The sequence below is a fragment of the Aquarana catesbeiana genome, linkage group LG01, assembly GCF_042186555.1.
Source record: "Aquarana catesbeiana isolate 2022-GZ linkage group LG01, ASM4218655v1, whole genome shotgun sequence".
Classification (NCBI taxonomy): Eukaryota; Metazoa; Chordata; class Amphibia; order Anura; family Ranidae; genus Aquarana; species Aquarana catesbeiana.
The window spans coordinates 772250029-772275978 of NC_133324.1; the positions used below are offsets into that span (position 1 = coordinate 772250029).

Here is a 25950-nt window from a genome sequence, read left to right on the forward strand (position 1 = left end):
TGTTCATCCTCCCACACGTATTATATTTTTTTAGAACGATTCCCCTGCCTATATTGGCAGCTAATCTTAAGACCATGCAAAAAATAGTGAACACCTTTTTATGGAACAAAAAAAGAGCAAGAGTGCGTAAAGAGTCAATGTATACACCTGTTTCTCATGCAGAATTAGGTGCTCCTAATCTTGCCAAATACTACATGGCTTCTATCTTGGACCAAACTAGATTCTGGTGTTCACCTTCTAATGATAAGAGATGGATTCAAATTGAGCAACAAGCTCTTTCCTCTGACCTGCTAGGAGCTACTATGTTACCTGCAAAATTCCCAGATCCTTTATGGACACAGTGAACGCCACCCTCCGAACTTGGCTCTCTGTTTTAAGGCTTTCTAACAAAAATAAGAAACTGATTGACTGAAATACTCCGCTTTCCTCATTATCCATGATGATCCCAGACCTGGACATCACCTCCTGGACGAGTCAGGGTCTCCAACAAGTGGTTCAACTATTTGATCAACAAAAGATGTTCTCTTTCCAGGACATTACAAAATCCTTTGACATCTCCCATAAAGACTTTTATAAATACTTACAAATTTGCCACTCCCTCGCCACTTTAAAGAAAGGGGATGACCCACTACTAACCTCAATTTACTCGCTATTCAATTCTGAAAAACTCTCTAAAAAGGGATCTCCCTGTTATATACAGCCTTGTGCTCTACGGTGCTCCCGGACAAGCTCCAAGCCATGAAGTTATGGGAACATGACTTAGGAGCTACATTCACATTCACAACACAACATTGGCGACAAGCCATTCAACAACCCAAGAAAATGTTCCATTGCATATCACACTGGGAAACAAGTCGTACACATATGGTACCTCACACCACAAATATTAGCGAACCGCTACCCTGGCACCCAATCCCCATTATGCCAGAGGAAATGTGGGTGCATAGGATCCATTAGCCACATCTGGTGGTACTGCCCAAAGATTACAGCTTTCTCCATCAGAGATACACACCTTTATTGCCTCTATTACAGGAGTAACTCGTCCAATGATGCCAGAAATAGCTGTTTTTGGCATTGGAGTGGATAAATGGCCAAGAAAGCTCCAAACCTTCCTCACTCACATGCTAATTGCTGCCAGGAGATCTCTGGCCAGTGCCTGGAAATCAGACCGTGCTCCATCTCTTCATACAATTATAAACTTTTTAAACACCCATGCTACCTTTGAGCAAATATTTGCACGGATGCAAGGCAAAATTTTTCAAGAAAACTGGGCATGCTGGACCCTAGATGACAGAAGCACGACTAGGCCTTTATAAAACCGATCAAGCTCCCTTCACCCCTGACCCAAATTTGACACTCATCTACATGGGACAAGCCTTTCTTATTTTCCCTCTACATTGTGTCGCATATCTCTATGACCAAGATGCAGATTTAATACGATGCTTAACTGTACTGTTTAGTCATGTTGTTGGTATATATATATATATATATATATATATATACTTCTTCCCTTCACCACTATTTCATCCCCCCATCCTCGTTCTTCTCCCTCACCTTACCACCCCACACATTCCATATGTTGGTAATTTAATGCCTCTCCTTGCTAGATCTTATCTCCTATTGGTGACCACTGGCATTATGTATTCAGAGAGATGTATTGACTGTTGTTATTTACAGAAATAAAGAATGATAATTAAAAAAAAATAAAAACGGGGGGGCAGGAGGCGGAGCCTAGCGGAGCAGACATGCATTGTTAGAGCTCCACACCGCTGAGGAGAGAAGAGAAGGACAAAGCGGAGCCTGCAGGCTCAAAAGGTATCCATTTTAACCTTTTTGCCCCAGGGAACAAACTGTGAAAGTTTGGGCAGGAAATATGGTACTGGGAGGAAACCGTGGCAGAAATAAAAATCACCTCACAAAGAGCTCACAGGCACTCACTGCAGCTGAAGCAGCTCCAGTCACCTCACAAGATACAGCATCAGGGCGCTCTCACAGACAGAAAATGTCACAGCAAGACTCTCCATTTGAGTCAGATACAGAACAAATCCTCTCACAAACTTCTCCACAAGCCTCCTCAGCATCCCCAGTAATATTATTACAATTTGAAAAGATGCTTCATAAGGCTTTAAAACAAACCTCAGACCAAATAACAAAAAGCCTAACCAAAGAAATAAGAGAGCTGGGAAACCGCACCGCAGCCCTAGAAATAAAAATGTATGAAATTGAAATTACAACCCAAGTAAATATAACAGAATTGAAACAATTAAAAGAAGAGAATTTAATACTTCAAACTAAGCTTGAAGATTACGAAAATAGAGCCAGACGTTCAAACTTGCGCATAAGGGGAATACCTGAAACTGTGACAGACCTGCAATCTACTATTACTGCTCTATTACAAGAACTAAAGCCAGATATCCCTATTGAACGTTTAGAACTGGACAGAGTACACAGAGCCCTCACAGCCAAAAAGAAAGATGGACCCCCATGTGATATAATCACAAAATTTCATTATTACAGAACGAAAGAACAAATACTAATTGCTGCAAGAGAAAAAAAGGAACTTAATTTTCAAGGACACAATTATCAAATTTTTGCTGACCTATCCCAACTTACTATTACTAAAAGACGATCCATGAAACCCCAACTAATGGAACTGCAACGCCACAACATTATGTATCAATGGGGCTTCCCCTTTTCAGTCAGATTTAACTACCAAGGTACAATTTACAGAAGCAGATCAGCAGATGAACTACAACAAACCCTTTTAAAATTAAATCTGACAGAACCCACAAACAGCAACTCTCCCACACGCAGAAGAATGGCATCATCTTCACCTTCAGGCAGCACCCAGAAAATTTCAGAACAAAATGGGAATCATCATTCTCACAAAAGAGGCCGTTATGCCACATCATCCATGGACCAAGAAGATTCAATGGACTGACATCCTAATTCCTAATATCTCTTCATTTATTATACTAAGAGATGGTTCTCTATAAAAAACCTATATTTATAACTGAATGTAACTGCATTCTGATAGTCACACACTGTGTGGGATCATGTTACATTCCAGTTATATTTCTTATTACTTCTGATTCATATAGCCTTAGAATATATAAGTGAAATAAGGAAATTCATGTTCAGTTATATATTATCAGGTAATAACAATAGATTTATTACTTTTTAGGACAAATATGTTCAATAATCCAGAAGTAATGGAAGCTTTTTCTTTCTTTTCTTAAAACAAATATATTATTACCTAACTAGTTCCTAGAATTATGTTTTTGTTTATTCTAATCTGAAGCAATACAACCTCAATTTTATGAGTTAACATATCTAAACAGTTACATATGAATAAAATATGTAATTGTTTACTCTAAAAGGGTTAAAATCCCAAAATAATTCAAACTATCTTCATCAATACCAAAGTTATTAACAGTACCTTTCTAACTGAATTATTTAGCCTAGGGCAAGACTAACCATATACAACCACCCTGGAATAAATAATTTCAACAAAAACTATATTCTGCACTCCAATTAATGAAACATCATTTTGATGTCTTTTGACATAGCACTTCTCTCCTGTAAGCGGAAGATCCGTGTACCCCCATTAGCCCTCCTCATTCTCCCAACCATATTATGTGGGAGTGTGACGAAGGCACTTATTCCCCTGAGAGAGATATTTATTCTCTTTCACGGGTAAATTGTGATTACTTGCAAAAAATAATTTATACAATGTATCATCTAATCTCATATGTTTTTTGTTTACTCTTTACTCGAGAACTCACTGGTTTCTTTTCTATCTATTCATCTCTTCAGTCCACACAGGTTGATCTGCGCAGTCAGCTCTGCATAACAAAAAGTAAGTCAAAACTATTTGATCTATTGCCATGGCACCACTGAATATACTTTCCCTGAATGTTCAGGGAATAAATGTCCCTCAAAAAAGGACCAAAGCCTTCCGTACTTTCCATAACAAGAAGGCTCACATAGTATGCCTCCAAGAAACACACTTCACCAAAGATTCTACTCCAAAATATATTTCTCCTTTTTATCAACAAATTTACACGGCTTCTGCCTGTACCAAGCAAAGGGGAACTCTAATTGCATTTCACCGATCCACACCATTCACCTTATCATCAGAAATTAAAGACCCAGAAGGTAGATACCTGATACTCATGGGTTATATAATGGATACAGCAATCACGGTGATTTCCTACTACGCTCCTAACAAACAACCTACACCATTCCTCTCACATATATTACAAGTGATTAATACACACAAAATAGGAACAGTGATAATGTGTGGGGATTCGAACCAGGTCCTCCTCCCATTTCTAGATAAATCACCTTTTACACCATACAAAATAACCTCTAGATTACCTTTTTCTCAACTTCTTTCCAAATACAATCTGGTAGATTTATGGAGAGAAAGTAACCCAATGAAAAAGAAATTCACTTATTTCTCGCACCCTCATCAAACCTTCACCAGAATAGATCATATTTTTCTAACAATAGGAATGATACCAGAAATTATTGCATCAGATATAATTCCGATTCCGTGGTCTGACCATAATGCAGTATACACTACTATACCCTCAGCCATACCAAAAGCGCATGACCCAACGTGGTACTTACCGGACATAATGCTCAAACACCCACTACATCAGATGGCCATTGAACAAGCTTTAAAGGAATACATATCAATTAATAATACAACAGACATCTCCCCAATAACACTGTGGGAAGCTCATAAGCCTGTCTTGCGTGGTACAATACAAAGACAAATGGCACTATTTAAACGGGAACGCAAAAATCTAGCAAAAAAACTAGAACTCAATTTTAATGCAGCCTACATATCATTTCAAGATAATCCATCTCAGAGTACAAAATCTCATCTGGAAAAATCTAGATTGGAATACGATCTATTTCTCACTGAGTCAGTTGATAAATCCCTCAAACGCTCCAAACACAATTTCTACATGAATACAAACAAACCAGGCACATATTTGGCTCGGGCATTAAATTCAACTAACAAATCTTTCAAACCAATACGTTTGAAATTATCAAAAAATGTTTACACTTGTAATCCAGTTAAAATAGTCCATAAATTTCACTCACATCTCGCAACTTTATACAAGACAAACAATGAATTTAATCCTACAGAGGCTGAATCCTTCTTCTCAAAAATAACCTTACCTGAGTTATCTCAGAATCAAAAAAGAAGTTTGGATGAGCCTATAACTATAGATGAAGTTGCTAACGCCATAAAAGACCTAAAACTTAACAAAAGACCAGGCCCAGACGGCTACTCGGCTTTATACTATAAAACATTCTCAGAAATACTCTCTCCCATTCTCACTGAAACTTTTAACAAACTTCTAGATGGACATTCTTTTCGGCAAGAAACACTAATGGCAATTGTTTGTATGATCCCAAAACCCCTTTCTGATGATACTTCCTGTGTGAATTATCGGCCTATCTCTCTGTTAAACCTCGATATTAAATTATTAGCAAAAATAATAGCAAAACGCCTCAATAGCATTATAGGAAAATTAATACATAGAGATCAAGTAGGCTTCATGCCAAATAGACAGGCAGGCGATAATATACGCAGGGCAGTGTTATTGGCACATATTGCTAAAAAACGGAAAATCCCTTTATGTTTTCTATCTCTCGATATTAAGAGGGCCTTTGACACAGTATCCTGGCAATATATGCAATATTCATTACAAAAATGGGGTTTTGGACCCCACTTTTTAACATGGATCAAAGCATTATATAATAAACCCAAAGCCTATATAAAATATGCTGGATACAAATCTGAAGCCTTTAATATCGAAAGAGGTACCCGACAGGGTTGCCCATTATCTCCCTTATTATTTGCCCTTATACTCGAACCCATGGCCCAATACATCAGAACAAACCAAACTATAACGGGCATTGAAGTAGGAGGTATTACACACAAATTATGTATATTTGCAGACGATATATTACTTTTTCTATCATCACCACAGGTCTCTGGTCCTAACTTAATATCAGCTCTTGATGGATTTGCAGCCCTATCCGGCCTTATGATTAATCCTAAGAAATGCCTAGTGCTTAATATTTCACTCACAAACATGGAATTGATCCCGGCTAGGGCTGCACTCCCATTCACATGGGCAGAAAAATCAATCCCATATCTTGGAATTCATTTAACAGCATCTCATTCTGACTTATTCTCAACCAATTATCCTCCTGTATTAAGACAGATCACAAATCTAATAAAACAATGGTCGCAACTTCCTTTATCCTGGATAGGGAAGATTAATGCAATCAAAATGACTATTCTAGCCAAATTGCTTTATCTATTCAGAGTCCTCCCTATTCCAATTCCTTCCTATTTTTTGAGAATAGTACAAAAAAGAGCAACTTCGTTTATATGGGGCTCTTCTAAACCACGTATACCTATACACACACTACATCTTCCCAAAAATAAAGGAGGCCTGGGATACCCTAATTTTACTAACTACTACAGAGCAGCACATTTGGCCAGTCTGTCCAAATACCATGCAAAACAGGAAATCCCATTATGGGTATTTATAGAGGCTTCAGAAAATGACCCTCTATTAATATCAAATTTATTATGGCTTGATCCTAAAGACCGCTTTAAAATTCATAATCCCATAACTAAACACTTCTTATCTCTCTGGGATAAACTAAAAACCAAATATCAGTTACAATCTCCACACAATCCTCTCCTTTCTTTTATCAGAAATCCGGCCTTTTATCCGGCATGGATCTACCCAAATTCTTTTAAAGCTTGGACAACATCAGGCATTCAGACACTAAATGACTTCATAGCATCTAAATCATTCCTTTCATTCCCATCGCTTAGAGAAAAATATGATCTACCAAACTCTGAGATATTTAGATATCTCCAAATCAAAAATTTCTATACACCATTCCTAAAGGTGGATACACCATTATCCCAATTATCCATTTTTGAATCAATCTGTACAAAAGATCCATTTGCTAAAGGTACAATTTCATCACTTTATAATCAATTATATGGAGTAGCAAATCTTAATAGACCCTCTTACGTTCAGAGGTGGGAGGAGGACCTGGGACGAACTTTAGAAGACACGGACTGGTCTAACATATGGCTCACATCTAAGTCATCTTCACCCAACATCTTAGCACTGGAGACAAATTATAAAGTCCTAACTCGCTGGTACCTTGTACCCGCTAGAGTGGCAAAATATTCACCTAATACCTCAGCTCTTTGTTTTCGAGGATGCCCAGAAATAGGCACATATTTACACATATGGTGGACGTGCCCAGTAATCCAAACCTTCTGGAAGGAAGTCTTCGTGATTGCATCTAAAATATTAAAAAAAATAATACAACCAGATCCATATTTAACTTTACTTAATCTAAAACCGGAATGGTTAACACTCTCTCAATTCAAACTTATGATCCAACTAATAACGGCTGCAAAACAAACAGTGGCCAAGGCATGGAAATCTCCTACATTGGTACTAGCAGAAACAATTCACAGAATGAATAATACAATGTCCCATGCTAAGATGGTAGCCATCGATCAAAATCAAATTCCAAAATTTGAAAAACTTTGGCATCCTTGGATAAAACAACAGTTCCTGTCAAACTTCAATGACTCTGTCCTGTTGCCATGGTAACAGATTAAATGACTTACAGAGACACCCATTCTAAGGCTTCAAAGAGAACTAAAAAGAATAATAAACTGACGAGTGGGACAACCTTGTGGACCATACCTCTACCTTTCAACCCTTTTTCTTCTTTCTCTTTCCTTTTCTCCACCTTACGATTAAAGCTCATTATCAGAATTTATTTGACCTATATACACTCTACTTGTAAACAATATGTATAGTAGGTATAAATCATTTAAATACCTACAAAAGTAACTAAGGAAATGATATATATCTTTAATTTAGGTTTACGTGAACCCAATGTTTAATATTTGAAATTTCATGATATTTACCTATATAAACCCTACTGTAAAACAATGAGCTTACTTTATAGATCCTTGTAAACCTACTTTATGTATCTTTATAACATTGTATACTCAATAAACTTCTTTTGACAAGGAAAAAAAAAATAAAAACATGGTGGCTAACTTAATAGTATCCCTGTCTTGTAACTCAAAAGGTCAGTTGTTCCCAATGTATTTTATAGTATAAAAATCTAATGTCTGCATTTACAGTTTTCCTTTAGCCCTGACAAGTCCCATGAATACCTGTTGAAGTGGTTGTAACCCTAAAAAAAGGAAGATACTGTTCCCTTCTAGCAGCTTAAACAGCACTGTGCTTGTGCTGTATAACCAGTCCCTCTCTAAACTGTAAAAAAACCTGACTGGTCCTGCCAGTTCCTGTTCCCTCTCTGTGTGCTGAACTCGATAATCATGGCTGCTGAGCCCTGATTTTCGTGGTTAGTTTACGTGCCTCCATCATCCGCTGCTCTGCTCTCTTCCTCTCCCCCCTGCCTGTCAGCTCGGGAGTCTGTGTGAGCTGCCTGTGACCCTCTTCCTGCCGCTATTAGTAGAAAAGATTAAAAATGTCACTGCCAGTCCCTCTCTTGTATCCAGCCATAATGCAGAGTGTAAGTGTTTTTTTTAAACTATGCCTCTAAATACATTTTTCAGAAATCTTCAGGAAGGTCACGTGACTCCTGACTGCTCTCCTCCTCCGATCCAGGGCTACATCAGGAGGGGCTGATTGGCCAGGATAGCAGTCATGTGACCTCCCCGGCTGATGTCAGTGGGAGCTCTCAGCCCATCTCGCTGTAGCCCTGGATCAGAGTAGGAGAGGCCGGAGTCATGTGACCAGCCTGAAGATTTCTGAAAAAGGTATTTAGAGGCATAGTTTTAAAAAAGCACTGAAGGTATCTGAAAAAAGGTATTTAGAGGCATTGTTTAAAAAAAAAAACACTAACACTGCATTATGGCTGGACACAAGAAAGGGGCTGGCAGTGATTTAATTCTTTAAGGTTACAAACACTTTAAGTCTTTCAAATATACAACAGGATCTGTATGTCGAGCACCACATCCCAAATATCTACATCAAAAAATCTACAGACGGAGGACACTGTGGACTTTAACAAATGTGAAGGACAAACAAAGTTTTTTTGCAACCTTTTCTAACATAAGGTTGATCAATTAAACATGTATTGTACACACTTAAAATAAACATTCGACCTAATTAGGAATCCCTGTTTATTGTGGACTTCACGGGATATACAATTTGGACAATCCTAGAAAACAAAAAATACATTTTATACAAATATATTTATAAACCATATATATAGGTACTGTAAATATACACATTACAATATATGTTATACAATGTCTTTTATTTAACTAACTGGAGTCAAGCTCTAATCCACCTAAAACCCAAACAGAAGAGAGGCCTCCTTAACTGTGAAGGCTGTGGGGTGGATGCATTTTAGGAGGGAGTTGTGAAATGGAGGGACACATGCAAAGTATGTTGAAGTCCTATACATATATGGTTCTAAATTTCAGATGGACCCATTTTAGGATGGCTTTAAGCTATTGAAAAACTGTTAAACTGTGATACCATGATGGCGGATAGAGAGACTTTATAACCTATAATATCTTACATAGAAGATCTCTTTGGTAAGGACTTTTGTTGAGAGGTTATATAATTTACCCTGTTATCTTTGTATCTCACCTACTGTATTATCTTCTTTTCTTTTGCTCTCTTATTTTTCTTAGCTAGCATAGGATAAACCATCAGAAGAAGTTTCAATTCACAGTTTATCATTTCCTTTATAACCTAATGTGAAGGAACCATGGGCTAATGATATGCTTTATACCAGCCTTTGATCAGATCCTGTCCATTTTATGTCATTATGTAGATTTAACTACAATAACTTCTGATAAACACACACATAGGTTACTGTGTGTTGGCAGTGATAGTGTTTTATTCCCAGCTGCCTTTTGTTCCTCTAGCTTCTCCTGTGGGGTGCCCCTGAGTTTGCCCCCCCCCCCCAGGGGTCTGAGTGGTCTTGTCTCTGTTTTTAGTGAATTGAAGCTTGACTCCAGTGAATAAAATACATTGTATAACATGCATTATAATGTGTACATTATAATGCATATAATGCATATATATGGCTTGAGCATTACATAATAACTGAATGTGATACTTATTTAGTCATACAAGAGCCTTTAGTTATACATTAATGTAAAAATTATATATGCAAACCTTTTATATTATATATAATATATATATATTTTATAACCACATATATATTAACCACATATCTTCTGTGGATGTAGGCTGCCTCAAATCCATCTGTATAAAAAACCCCTACCCAATTATCAACTCTAGCCAATTGAGGGAGCCCTCCACAAAATTCAATGTAATACGAACAGACAAGAAAAATGGATATAGGCTCAACCTTCCCCCTGGACCTCAAAATAATAATTTGTGTTTCAAAACTTTTTGGAAACACATGAAGCATACATTGTGGCGACACTCAATTGGTTAAAACCACATACAATACCTTTATTAGACTCAATTAAAAACCGCATACATGAGACAACAAACAGAATAAGGTAAAATTATTTATTGCAACAGCGGCCACCTGTAATTACCAGGTATACATTTAATATTGGGCTATCAGCTGAATCATAAACAAAATGGTCAGAGTAGGACAGTAATACCTTCCCACTAAAACCATCAATATATCATATCATTGCCAGAAAGCATATAGATGCTATTGATCAATGAATCTCTCCACATACAGTATACAATGCAATATAGTATAACTATGCAGTAAATAAAAACTCTAATGATTGCATCTAAGACAGTATAATGGTAAAGGGGGGGGGGAGGGGTTGGATTGGAATGTTCCTCATGCGTAAATAGTAGTTTTTATGTCTTTAATGTCTCCTTATTAGACACAGTTCTGACCGTGCATAGATGTTACTTAAATAGTGGTCTGTTCACACTATTTTTGAAAGCAAAGTACTCCCATGGAACCTGTGGTCCAGAAGAGATGATATATACAGTATGATGCCTATATATGATTCCAGGATCTTAATTGCCTCCCTCTTACAGAAAGCTTTTCATATCGCACATGGCCATTTGTTAATTGTAATCCCAGGGTCTCCTAATCGCAATAATATCTTATGAGATCTGTGGTCTAGAGGAGACAATAATCTGAATATAGATTATTTGAATTCAAGATTTTTTAATTGCTTCCCTCTCATGGAAGACAAATAATATAGCGTGAGAATGCTGATGGTATATAATTCCAAACAGTCCAATTGTCTCTCTCTCACAGATATATGCTGTAGTATAGGAATGCTGTTTTATACAGAGTCCACTGAAACCAGGATCCACTGAAATTCAGATCATAGAGATGGATTATCCAGGAGCTGTGTTTTAGAGAATGGGTCTCCGAACTGCGGCCCGGGGGCCAGATGCTTGCTCTTATCCAGCCCTTAGGGCACTGTTTCATCCACTGATACCAACAATGGGGCATAATTACCCCCCACTGACCCCAAGGAAGGGGCACAATTCCTCCCAATGACATCAATAATGGGGAGGAAAATTCCTCCCAATAACACCAACGATAGGGCACAATTCTTTCCACTGACACCGAAGATGTCATTCACCTCCACCATGTTCATATAATATAAAGCATGGGGAAATCAGCCACCAAGAAGGGTCTGTTAAAAATGGCCACTAGATGTCTCCCCATATTGGGTGAAACAATACAATGGCAATGTAGGCAATATAAATAGCATCCTATTAAGGGAAAAAAGGGGGAAGAAAGTAGGAGTAAAGCAATCCATACATAACAGGATTTTATACATGTGCCAATGCTGTTTAAATCTCTATTAATCCTATGTCATTATTATGATAATAAAAAAGGACTATACAAAACAATTAATTAAATTAAAATAAATCAATAGAACAGCTAAATATCTCCATTTTTGTATACCCCCACTAATGTCCCCCTTGGTGGCCTCTGTCCCAAGTCTAAATTTGCCACATTATGTTTGATATAAAAGAGAATCAATTGAGGGTCATCACATCTGGGCTATTCTTCAGGAGAAACACTCAATTCCCATAATAGTCCCTATAGTCATATACTTTATCAATATAATAGATTAATGATTTATGCATTGTATTCCAAAATAAGTGTCATTTTCACCCTTCACCCTTTTCTTATATATCCATGACTAAAAGCTTTGGAGGTGCTAAATTTAGGATGCCACACAGGTGCCTTATTAGGGTAACAGCGAGTTTAGCGAATTGCTGAGACTGGCTGGTTTGGTCGCTTCCTGCTCACAAATCCACCTGGTCTCATGTTGGAATAACACTCGATCAATGTCACCTCCTCTATTACTTTGGGGGAGGTGACGGTGCCATCACGTTTTATGCTTCATGAGGTCCGAGGGAAGGTAGAGCCCATATCCATTATTTCTTGTCTGTTTGTATTACCTCAAATCGTTCTGTCTCTTCAGGTATTCCCAGACAGACTCAATGATGTTGAGATCAGGGCTCCGTGGGGGCCAAACCATCACTTCCAGGGCTCCTTGTTCTTTTCTTTTTTAAGCTGAAGATAGTTCTAAATGACATTGGCTGTATGTTTAAGATCATTGTCCTGCTGCACAATAAATTTGGGGGCAATCACATGCCTCACTGATGGTATGACATGATGGACTATTTGCTAACTATCTGCCTTGATTTCTCAGAATTGAGGCCACAATTGATCTTGACCAAATCTCCAACTCCAGTTGAAAAAATACAGCATAAAACTTGCAAGTAACCTCCACCATGCTTCAGTGTTGCCTGCAGACACTCATTGTCATACCGCTCTTCAGGCGAACAAACTGCCTCCTAGAACAGCCAAATATTTAAAATTTTTACTCATCAGTCCAGAGCACCTGCTGCCATTTTTCTGCTCCCCAGTTCCTATGTTCCCATGCATAGTTGAGTCACTTAGCCTTATTTCTATGAGGTATATTTTTGGCTGCAATTCTTCCATGAAGACCACTTCTGGTCAGACTTCTCCACATGGTAGCTGGGAGTACCTGGGTCCCACTGGTTTCTGCCACTTCTGTGCTGATGGTGCTGATGGACGTCTTCCAATTCCAAAGGGAAGTCATTCATTTGCTGTAATAAGTTTCCTTGGTCGACCACTGCATCTACGGTTCTCAACATCGCCTGTCTTTTTGTACTTCTTCAAAAGAGCTTCTTTATTTTCAACAATTTTTTTATTGTCAGTGCTCTGGCCCTATGCAATCAGGATCACCACATTGTACCTTTTCTGACTTATTGTCAGTTTTGATAAGGTGATATGTGATACATTTTCCGGAGTCATGATACTTTGTTAAATGTTCCTCTAGATTGCTATGTTATCTTTAATGCTATTTCAATAAATATTTTATTTTATCTTTATATATGTTTTCTATATCTTGTGGGTATCAAAAAGTCCCTCCTTGTCCGGACATCTTCCAATTCCAAAAGGAAGTCATTCATTTGCTGTAATAAGTTTCCTTGGTCGACCACTGCATCTACGGTTCTCAACATTGCCTGTCTTTTTGTAAATTTTCAAAAGAGCTTCAAAAGAGCTTGATCAGCACATTTTGAAACCCAATTCTACTTTGAAATGTCTGGGAGAGACCTTGCTGATGTAGTATATCTACCTTGTGTTTGTGTCTTGTTGCTGTGCTCCGTCTTGTCATTGTGTATAACCTGTGACATGAAACTGTCTTCCACAACCTCACCTTAGTAGCAGAGTTTGGCTGTTACTCACCCAGTTTTAAGCCTCCTACACAGCTGTTTCTGTTTCATTTAATGACTGTGCTTCAACCTACATATGAAATTGAGGACCATTAGTACCTGCTTGGTATAGTTGGTTAATCATACATCTGAATCGAATACTACAAAATCCCTGACTTTGTGTAAGGGTGCAAAGTGTGCAAGTGTTGATGCTGGATTGAAGCCAAAGGGTAGTCCCACCAAATATTGATTTGGTTTAGATTTTTTTCTGTTGACTGACTTTGCATTTTGTAAATTAAAAAAACAAACAAACAATTATAATATATATTTTTGAAACCATTCTTACTTTACAGCATTTCTTCACACCTGACTAAAACGTTTGCACATTACTGTATATATACATATTTTTGTAGTACACACTGTTCAGGTACTGGATATATTAAGGTTAAAATAAAAAATAAAAAAAATAGTGGGTGGCCTATTTCAGTGTGTAGAAAGCACATTTAAATTTAAATTAAGTGGTTTTCATTAAATTATCATTCTGCCTTTTCATTATCATCTATTTATTTAGCCCCAATATGATAAATAGAGCTTTAGAGAGTTAAAACAATCATTCACATAGGTCCTTAAGAGAAATACAATCTAATATCCCTATCACCATTGTACATGTACTTCCTCATATTCTTGGGCCAAATTAAATGTAAGCTAATATCAGTATGTTTTAGGTATGTACAGAAAAGAATAAAACAGAGAGTTTATCAAGTGGAGATTTAAACCAGGAACCCCACGTTGTAAAGAGAATGTTTCAAACACAGCTTAGTGGCTCACTGAAAATACATTTTCTAGGGTGTATACATTTTATGTTATTATGAAGATTTTGTCACAGAAAAACATGAAAAAAAGTATTTAAGACACGTGTACAAAACCTCTTTTTGTAACTACCATATATATGCCAATATCTACTAAATGAATAAAAAAAAACAAAAAAGCAACCCAAGAATCTGCAACCAGGATGCTAAATACAACTTTATTGACGCACAAGCATTAAAGCCTTTAGAATCACTTAATACATGTTGCTGCAACATTCACAGTATGGGTGCACAATCATAAAATAAGTACCCATCTTTCATTTGCTCATACACCTTGGGTATACTAATACAAGAATATATAGATTGTACCAATACCATAATAAAATACCCAAATGTAGTAAAATAAATTTATTGTAAAGTCTCATTTTTTTCTATAAAAATAACAAACATGTCTATATTTACCTGCCCTGTGCAGTGGATTTGCACAGAGCAACCCAGATCCTCCTCTTCTCGGGTCCCTCTTCTGTGCTCCTGGCCCCTCCCCCCTGTCGAGTCCCACCACAGCAAGCAGCTTGCTATGGGGACACCCGAGCGGGGTCACAGCTCCCTGTGTCCATTCAGACACAGAGCCGTGGCCCGGCCCCGCCCCCTTTCTCTCCTGATGGGCTGACTAATATTGATTGCCAGCAGCGGGAGACAATGGGGCTGCTGCTGTGTCTCAGCCAATCAGGAGGGAAAGTCTCAGACAGCCGAGACACTAATGGACATCGCTGAACAGAGATGAGACTCAGGTAAGTATTAGAGGGGCTGGGGGGGCTGCTACACACAGAAGGTTTTTTATCTTAATACATAAAATGCATTCAGATAAAAACCTTCTGACTTTACAACCCCTTTAAATCCTACTTTAGCCATTTGAGTGGCTGCTTAAAAATTATCAAGAATCGTGTCTTTTTATCAAAATATTGCTCCTAGACTTTACCCTCACCCTAGGTATACTAAAGCTCACATAACTTATGTTCCAATTTGTATTACTCTAATTGGAATGATCATAAATTCTGGTCTATAGGTGCACCTTGTATAATTTGAACAATATTGCTATCAGTTGTCCTGAGACATTGAAAACTGGTTTGTGCATTGAAACAAGTTATGGTCATCCTTCTATTTATATACTGTGAGATCAACCATACGGCAGGCATCCCCCTGGTAAACAGAATGGAGTCTGCTAATTTGTATTGGAAGCCCACACTGTAGATTACATGACAGATGCATCTTCCTATCATCAGAAAGGAGTTTGTTATGATGATGGAAGCCTCCACTATGAATCCAGACAGATAGGTACACATCCAATTTTTGAAAGAGTTCCTGATCAGTCACAAACTCAAAAGAAAATATGACTGATACTTTACACACTGATTGGCGATTATTATTAGAAGTTTCAATTCACCCAAGGACACGTATAAGTGTATATATACCTCACAAAAACATGAGCCAATATACATTTTCAAATCCAAACTTGATCATCCAATATTTATAGCAGGATGGATATATTCCACATACAACAGCTTCAAAGTGTAGTCACAAATGAAATTGTGGGTGATCTCCAAGCTTAGACAACCTGTTTAAAATTCCAATACTCTGTTCAATTTCATAACATTTTTTTGGGATCATCTGTGAATAGACCAATAAACAAGCTCATATTATATTGATGTGGTGCAAGGCATTTTTTAATACGTGTAATCATGATATAGATTGCCTTATACTTTTATTTAGATGATGAATTGGTGATAAAGGTAAACAGAAGTAAATGTGATATACACTAAACAACTATTGTAGGTTAATCAATCACTGAAATTTAAAACATTACCAGGAAGATTCACTTCTATACTCCTTAGTACATTTCAAGTAAAGGTTAAAAAAAATTATGTGACATGTTGCGCCCATAGTTGCCCATTGTCAATATAATGCATACTTGTCCATTCAAGGACACTAAGAGGACCCTATGTAGAGCGTGGGATATGAATTGTAAGGGATCCAAAGTAGTTAAAGTAAATATATGTAATTGTTTTGCTTTCAGTCTGTGCCAAAAATAAAGTTATTCGTTTGTAATTGGATGTGCCCAAATGGAGTACAGTAGTTACACATTCACGATAATGTAATTTCTGTTATCACTAAGAGCCAAAAGACCTTTATATTCCTGTCTTGCTGTAATGTAAGAAATAGGGAATCTGAAAGCATCATTCTTCCGCAACTGTTCTAATTTTAGACTGTGTAAAAAATGAAGCTTAAACATGTCACTGCAATGTTGACACTCATTACATTCAGTGAAAAAAGACAGAAGTACCTAAATGGAACATCAATTAAAACATTTAACAAAAAAGTATTGCATATAATAAAATAATTAGGGAAAAGAAGTATTACCATTTCTATCAATATTAAGTCTTCCACTAAAGTGTATAACTAAAGACAAACCTTTTTAAGATTTAGATTTAGACTGTTGAAGGGGTTGGAGCCACTGTTGGGTTTTTAGTGCTGTCTGTGTCCCCATTTGGGAGATTCACTCTCTCTAATTGTCCTGATCACCAATGTCTCCAGGAATTAAAGTGAGGGTAAATTCAAAATTTTGAGTAACCACCATAACTGGAATGGAGAGGTAAATTTACAACGGGGTCACTTGTTTCCATGACAACTTTCTAAGAGGGGATGTCCCTCACATTGGAAAAATATAATCTTACTGTCTGTGGAATCTACAGGACAGAAAGTGATTGGATCTCCCTAATGAGACAGAGATGGTGAAAAAAAAACTTGACAGCAATTTAAACCCTCCCCTATTCTATCTTACAGTCAAAAAAGATTTGACTTTAGATTTACTATAAATTAAACAAAATTATTATTGACCTCTAGCAGACTAACAATGTTCTCATGGTCCATTAAGTTACTGAGGCACACCAGTGAGCATTCCTTCAGGGGGTCTCATCAGTTTTGATTTAGCAGTGTAGGGTGGAAGCTAGTCAAGGTACTAATCTGATGTGAAACTTTAAATTGCTACGAAATTCAAGCAAGGGAGGATAGGCTGTGGATTGGCCTCAGTTCTTTGGGGAAACTTAAATGGGAAAATGCAATTGTTTATAAACAGAAATTAATTAATTTAACCATACTATGAAAATGGTACTGATATGCAATAACCAATATTAAAAAGTAAAATATTCCTTTAGTTACATTTTTCTGTCTATAAGGGCTAAAATTTGGCAGAACACACGAATACCATTAAAATCTATGGGACATGAACATGAATAATCAAAAGTGCTAATTTTAAAGGCTTATGTGCAATTTATTAACATAAAAATGTTTGGGGACCTGGGTCCTGCCCCAGGGGACATGTATTAATGCATTTTTTTTTTTAAACGGCTGTTTTTTTGGGAGCAGTGATTTTTGTGATGCTTAAAGTGAAGCAATAAACATGAAATATTCCTTTATATATATCGTTCCTGGAGGGTGTCTATAGTATGCCTGCAAAGTGGCACATTTTTCCCATGTTTAGAACAGTACTGCAGCAAAATGACATTTCTAAAGGAAAAATTGTCATTTAAAACTGATTGCGGCTGTAATGAATTGTTGGGTCTCGGTAAGATAGATAAAACTAATTGAAAAAAAGAGCATGGGATTCCCCCCAGTCCATTACCAGGCCCTTTGGGTCTGGTATGAATATTAAGGGAAACCCCGAACCAAAATTTAAAAAAAAATATTGCATGAGGGTCCCCCTAAAATCCATACCAGGCCCTTCAGGTCTGATATGGAAATTAAGGGGAACCCTGCGCCAAATTTAAAAAAAATGACGTAGGGGTCCCCCCCAAAATCCATACCAGACCAAAGGGTCTAGTATGGATTTTAAGGGAAACCCTGCGCCAAAATGAAAAAAAAAATGGCGTACGGGCCCCCCAAAAATCCACACCAGCCCTTATCCGAGCATGCAACCTAGAAGGCCACAGGAAAAGAGGGGGGACAAGAGAGCGCCTCCCAAACCGTACCAGGCCACATGCCCTCAACATGGGGAGGGTGCTTTGGGGTAGCCATGTTGATGGGGACAAGGACCTCATCCCCGCAACCCTTGCCTGGTGGTTGTGGGGGTCTGTGGGTGGGGGGCTTATCAGAATCTGGAAGCCCCCTTTAACAAGGGGACCCCCATATCCCAGCCCTCCCCCTGTGTGAATTGGTAATGGGGTACCCCTACTATTTCACAAAAAAACTGTCAAAATGGTAAAAAAGACAAGAGACAGCATGGGGCAAGTCCTTTATTAAAAAATAAAAAAATAAAAATGTCCCACGATGTAAGTTCACGCTGCCCGACGGACCAGAAAAAAAAAGGCGCAACCGATAAGCCTCCATGGGAGGCTCCTACCGACTGATGCATCTTCTTTGTGGCAGTTCTTATATAATTGGGGGTGGGGCCACCCAGTGACATAACTGGGTGACCCCGCCCCCTCTAACGCCACGAGGTAGCCATGGGAAAGCCCTTAGTTAAAGTCCTCAGTTAGAATTTGCTGCAAACACTGCATATTGTTCGCTGTTTGGTGGACAGGCGAACACTGGATGTTCGAGTCGAACTTACATTCGACTCGAACATCAGGCTCATCCCTAGTCTCTGTGATTGAAGTAGCAGCTCACATTCACTTTTATTTACTGCAAAGATCATGTTCACAAAAAATAGAGATCACTTCTCAGTAAAACATGCATTGTGTAAACTGCTAAAAAAACATTTGGTGAGTTTCCAATGATTCCTGCATCATTTTGTGTAGAAGATAAGGAGGTAGAATTGTCCACTGGAGATTGAGATCTATGACATTGAAATACTGTGTCTGTATTCTAGATTGCAGGTCCAAATGTTTTTTGAAACTAAATACTCCACTGAGAAAATAATTCTAGTGTCCAGAAGAGATATAACAATCCACTACTGTCCACCCATGACTGAAGTGTCAGTTTGTGTTGTTTTACCTTTAATTCTGGGCAGATAAATGCACAAATAATTAGGCAGCTTTTTTTGTATTACTGGCAGTCTTTTTTTCTTTCAGCTGTCAGTGGGGAAGCCCACTGGCAGCTGATGACTCATTTGTTGTTAAGGACATGGCGGTCGGATTCCGTCCCTGATCCTTAACAACATATTAACTGTGCGCTCAGCAGGAGAGCAGAAAATTTGGATGTTTGGCAAACACCCGGACTGGTGATGTTCGGGCCGAACTTTTGCTCAGCTCGAACCGTTCGCCCAACATTGTTGGATAATTTTATGTGGGGAGAGCAGTTATCTATGTTGGATAAGTCTCCAAGAGGGTATAAAACTTCTGGCATCAGATAACCAGGGGAGCCAGAGTTTGGAGGATTTGTCCACTGTTAAATGTGTTTTAGCAAAGAGAAATTCCATGTGACAGTGGTCATTAATTGATGAGATAACAGCAGAGAGAGGTGGGGGTGTAGGGTTTTTTCCAGAAGCACACTATGGTTAAGCGGGCTGCAATTAAGACGTGTATAACAATAGTATGGAATTTAGGTGGCCAGCAAGATAGGCCTAGGCCAAAGAGAGCCGCCTGGGGATTCAGCACACATAAAACATTAGCGAGATTATGCAGAAGGTTAAAGATATTTCTCTAAAATTGAACTATGTGGGGGCAGTCCCACCATATATGGAGTGTAATGCCATCAGCATTGCAGTTCCTCCAGCATTTTGGGGAATGGGATGGAAATAATCAGACTAGTCTGATAGGTGTATAGCACCATTGGAGATACATTTTCATCGCTGTTTCCCATTGTGAAACATACTTAGAAAAAACAGGGGTGTGTAGGGATTGATACCATGAGTTGAGGGGGATGTCAATTTGAAGGGTTGTTTCCCAGAAGAGCACAAATGGGAGTTTCATGTTTGGGGCATATCGATATAGTAGATTATAAATTTAGGAGATCCCTTTGGTGCCTGGCACGTGAAAGGTGCACAAAATGAGCATATCCTTTGTCATTGTGTCGGAGGTTAGGAATACTGAGGATAAAATGTGGCAGACTCGTAGATAGATATAAAAATCTTTGCTAGGTAATTGGAAAGTGTCTGATAATTATTTGAAGGATGTGGTGCTCCAATCTTTTGATCCACAGCAACAAGCTGGGACAGGTCAAGGACAACCTGGGCTTAGATGAAGTGGTTTGAATGATGCTGGCCATCAGACCTAGGACACCAAGACTCTAAAGACAGAAAAAAGTACTGTAGGAGACATTTTTGCATTGAATGTAAATATTGCAGCAAAACTGTTTTTTTTTTCCTTTTTTTAATGGGCTATTCAATTAATGTTGTTATCTTTCGGTGATGTTTTGCTTTATGTCTAACAGCTAAACTTGCTGTTATTCTTTTGTTTAAGATATTATCAAAGTTTTATTGTAGCAGCAGTTAAATTAACAGATAAAAGAAAATGTATACTGTATGTAGCTGAGGTGGGATATGAAATACATCATGTAATATAAATATAATGTACATGCAACCCAAAGTGATGGTAAGCATTGGTTTAAGAATGCCTTATGTGATCTTACTTTAAAGAGAAGATAAATTACATTATTCATATGCTTCATTTGCACCCTAGTGCATATTAATGTTCTTAAATCACACCCCAATTGAAACCCAGCTGAGTTATATGACTATTAATATTTCCTTTGGAAGTTTTGTTCTCGAATCAGAATAGAATTTGCATTAATATAATTAAATGAATGCTTGCCAATATATTTCCTTTGCACATAAACAAGATATATATGTATACATTATTTCCATATATATTAGTATAACAGCTTAGTTCAATGCATGAAAGAGATATTACATTGTTATTGTTTTTATCAATAAGAAACCTAAGATATAATATGACATTTAATATAACACAATTCTTTGATTTATGCAAATATTTGTATAATACTGCAGAATGGACTATATGTCCCAACTCACAACAACAGGCTTTAAAATGATAGGATGTAGCTTTATAGTGGAATTCATTGAAAATAAACTTTATAATAAGCTTGGTCTACCTTTTATTTGACTTTGGTCTTATTCAGTGATGAATGTAAGGCTACATTTAACTAGCTAGATGCCATAGCTATTGGCCTCACATAAAAAAGAGCACTATATGTTATGTCTTTAGAAATGTATCATATTCACATTATCATATATAATCTCTTGTTATGCTGGTTCATTTTAAAGATAAATGTCAACCCAAATTGAAAATGAATAAGTGTAGGCAGGGAGACAGCCTGCATACAAAATGCTTCTGCGTTTCATCCAAATATTGTTGTAGTTATAAAGGTAATAAAGTTGCCAATACCTCATTTTTGGATGTAGTATGCATGGTGGGGTTGGTGTAACTATCAACCATGAACCTTTACCATTGGGGATGAGCAGAATGTACCTGGGTTTGGTTCAAGGCAGTTTCAAAGAACATGACTGAATTCAAAATCCAAACTCTACTGAAGTCAATAAGAATCTAATGTTAAAAAGTAATTACCATTTTTTAGGCTAATATGCAAAGTAATGTCAAATAAAATGCAATGGAGGACCCTTGGGGAAATGCGCTAAAGAAACTACCTACTGGCATCTCCTGGGCACCCGCCACTAAAAGTAACCAAAGAGGCAGGGTCCCCATGTAATGTTAATCAAATATAGTCAGTGTCATTGGCCAAATATGGCCAAAGAAATACTGCAACAATATATCATGTTTTGCTCCTACCAAACAGGGTAAAATTCTGGCATTTAGACAATAAGCTCGAACAACCAAGGTTTGGGGAGGGACAGGCATGGGGAAGGACAGGCATGTGACCACATGCCCTGAGCATAGGATGGGTGCCTTGCCAGAAGGGACTCCCTTGGAAAAGCATCCTGTCCCCATGGCCAAAGAAATACCGCAACTATATATCATGTTTTGCTCCTACCAAACGGTAAAAATCTGGCATTCAGACAATAGCTTGAACAGCCAAGAAACCTTGAGCTCATCCCTATTCACCAACTGCTAATCATTACTCAGAACTGCATCTCAAGTCAGCAGTGCTTTTTCACACTGGAATAGCTAGCATATTTAGACTCCATGCATACTGGGTTAAAAAAAAAAAGAAGTTCCCCTGGCAAAAAAAAAAAATGCTCATATAGAGCGTTTTGTACACAGTTCAGGCGAGTTTAGGAGAGTTTAGCATTCTTTCTGCCAGAAATCTCCAATCAGAGATGTAAACCAGAGGGTTTTTTCCCTGCTTCTAAACACTGAGCTCAAAATATGCCTCTAATCGTCTTAATGTGCATGGACACATAGGATAAAATGAAGATGCTTCTACAGGCAGAACACAAAACTCCTGTAGAAGCAGCGATTATTAAGCCAGTGTGCATGGAGCCTTAAAACCCAGGGCAGATTATGTTAAACACCCTCACATGCCTCTATATGTCAAAAATATTTAATGTAATCTTCATAAAATTAGATGACTACTAAAACAGAGACAGTGAAAATATTTCTGAATTTTGAATATTATATATATAATTTTGTCAGTAAAACAAACAAATAAATACAATTCAATCTTATAATATGTATGCCATGGCAAAAACTGGGGATAATAGCTGCAAGCTACATAAAAAAAAAAAAAGTATTTTAAAGAGCTGCATGCAGCGCACTGTGAAAAAACATAAGATAATACCAGCATGCTAAATAAAATAAAATTAGTTAAAAAAAGAAAAAGAGAAGTGGGACTTTAAATGAAGCATACAGCAGCACAAAAGCAGGTCAAGTGACCAAAATACATTTATTTGGTATAATCCATGTATGTAAAAAACATTTTGGGCATCCAACCTCTAAAATGCTGTGGGCATCAAGCCTCTATATAATAAACCATGGATTAATTATACATAAATTACACAATAAATCATGATCCATTGTCACACACAGAGAGCAAAGATAACAATCAATATACATGTGTACATTTGTTACTATGATTGGACCCAAAAAGTGCCATAAAAAATAAAGACAGAAAATTCAAATAATATGAGACTTAATGCCATAACAGATACTTATGGAGATAAGTGGAATCATTGAATTCTTGATATTCCATGATAAGGGAAGATTGGTAATATTCAAAGCTCTACTTGTTTTGTGGTATAACAATCGCTCATCAGGAGCATACGTCATGGAATGATTCTAAAAAATATTTTTTTATTTAAAAAAAAAATTATATTTGTATCTTTATAACATTGTATACTCAATAAACTTCTTTTGACAAGGAAAAAAAAAATTATATTCAATAAACAAGCAGGAGATGAAAAAGTTTTTTTTATGTAAGAATAGTTTAATTGTATAGAATTAATTAAAGGTTGTGCGTCCAAACTCACGTCTGCATCAGCGATCCAGTAATGCCCTGTACACACGATCGGACATTGATCGGACATTCCGACAACAAAATCCATGGATTTTTTCCGACATACTTTTAAAGTCACTAAACAAGCAATGCCAATAAAGCAAATTCATTTCCTGTGCTGTAGAAGAATAATCTTCTACCATTTTCCTTTTGATAACACACTTGTCATTATTTTTGAAAGAGACAAGTATAACAAAAGGAAGCCCACATCATTATATATCCACTGTTATATATAACAGTGGAGGAATAAATCTGAAGGTGTTAGGTTCAAATAATTAAGCTGCAACTATCCTTATTTACCATAATGATGGTTATTTACTTTAATGAGAGCTGAAAACAACAATTTCATTGTGTAAGATAACAATTGGTATGGCAAATAACCTATGTGTCATAGCTTAGTGAATTAGGTCCATTGTGTTTTTAGATGGCAATCAATAGATAATTAACAACATGCAAACATTTCAGTGAGTAGGAAGGAATTAGTAATCATATCCATGGATGGTTATTATGTTGGACATTGAATGCCTTTATATGATGAAGATAAATCAAACAGTTCAATGTGAGCTTTGTAGTCATATAAAAAAATCACTGTAAAATTAAAATAAGGGGAAGAATATAAAATTATCAACAGCAAAGTATAAAATCTGAAAATGTATAATGGGAGCCAGTGCACATTAGCCACTTTTATGTTGTTGTTTTTTTCTATGTGTAAAAGGTTAACTTTCTGTTTCTCTGAGCCACTGATCAAATGGTTTCAGGTATATTGCAGCAATAACGTTCCTAAAGGTCCTTTTTCTTTATGGTAGAGAGTGATAGGTGTCCTGGGAGCTGCACATCAAGTCAAAGCCTGCTGTGTGATAATGAATGGCAGTCTCAGCCTGGACCCCCACCAGGCCACGTCCCAGTGTGATTCACTCTGCCCCCTGAAGCTTACTCATGGGGATTTTCTTGATCATCGGTGTGTATCTTGAGATACTCCTTTGGGAAGATTTACTAAAACTGATGCACACACAATCTGGTGCATCTGTGCATAATAACCAATCAGTTCCTAGGTTAAAGGTTCCATTCACACTTGCGAGACTCCAAAGTCGCACAATTTCAGTGCAACTGTGGATCGTGACTTTGATATGACTTTGATTTGCGACTTTGATCTGACTTTACAGTTTCTGGCACTAAGTCACATCAAAAGTTGCATCAGGCACCATTTCAAAGTCGCACTTTAAGTTGCACCAATCTGAATAGGTGCTATTGAAAACAATAGGCTGCAACTTGTCATGCGACTTTACGAGGCACACAATGGAGCCTTATTGTCAAAGCTTAATAGAACAAGCTGAAGTTAGAAGCTGATTGCTTACTAGGGATGAGCTTTGAGTTTGAGTCGAACTCATGTTCGACTCGAACATCGGCTGTTCGCCAGTTCACCGAACAGCGAACAATTTGGGGTGTTCGCGGAAAATTTGAAAGCCGCAGAACACCCTTTAAAAGTCTATGGGAGAAATCAAAAGTGCTAATTTTAGTGGCTTATATGCATGGTATTGTCATAAAAAGTGTTTGGGGACCTGGGTCCTGCCCCAGTGGACATGGATCAACGCAAAAAAAGTTTTAAAAACGGCTGTTTCTTCGGGAGCAGTGATTTTAATAATGCTTAAACTGAAACAATAAAAGTGTAATATTCCTTTAAATTTCGTACCTGGGTGGGTGTCTGTAGCATGCCTGTAAAGGGGCGCATGTTTCCCGTGTTTAGAACAGTCTGACAGCAAAATGACATTTCAAAGGTAAAAACGTCATTTAAAACTACTCGCGGCTATTAATGAATTGCCGGTCCAACAATACACATAAAAGTTCATTGATAAAAACAGCATGGGAATTTCCCACAGGGGAACCCCGAACCAAAATTAAAAAAAAAATTATGTGGGGGTCCCTCTAAATTCCATACCAGGCCCTTCAGGTCTGGTATGGAT

The 25950-nt window shown here is 37.5% G+C and overlaps 1 protein-coding gene across 1 annotated transcript in view; it reads left to right on the plus strand.

The window, feature by feature from the left end:
- GALNTL6 (polypeptide N-acetylgalactosaminyltransferase like 6) overlaps positions 1 to 25950 on the plus strand; it is a 2428129-nt gene that overhangs the window by 198866 nt on the left and 2203313 nt on the right. The window lies entirely within an intron of this gene.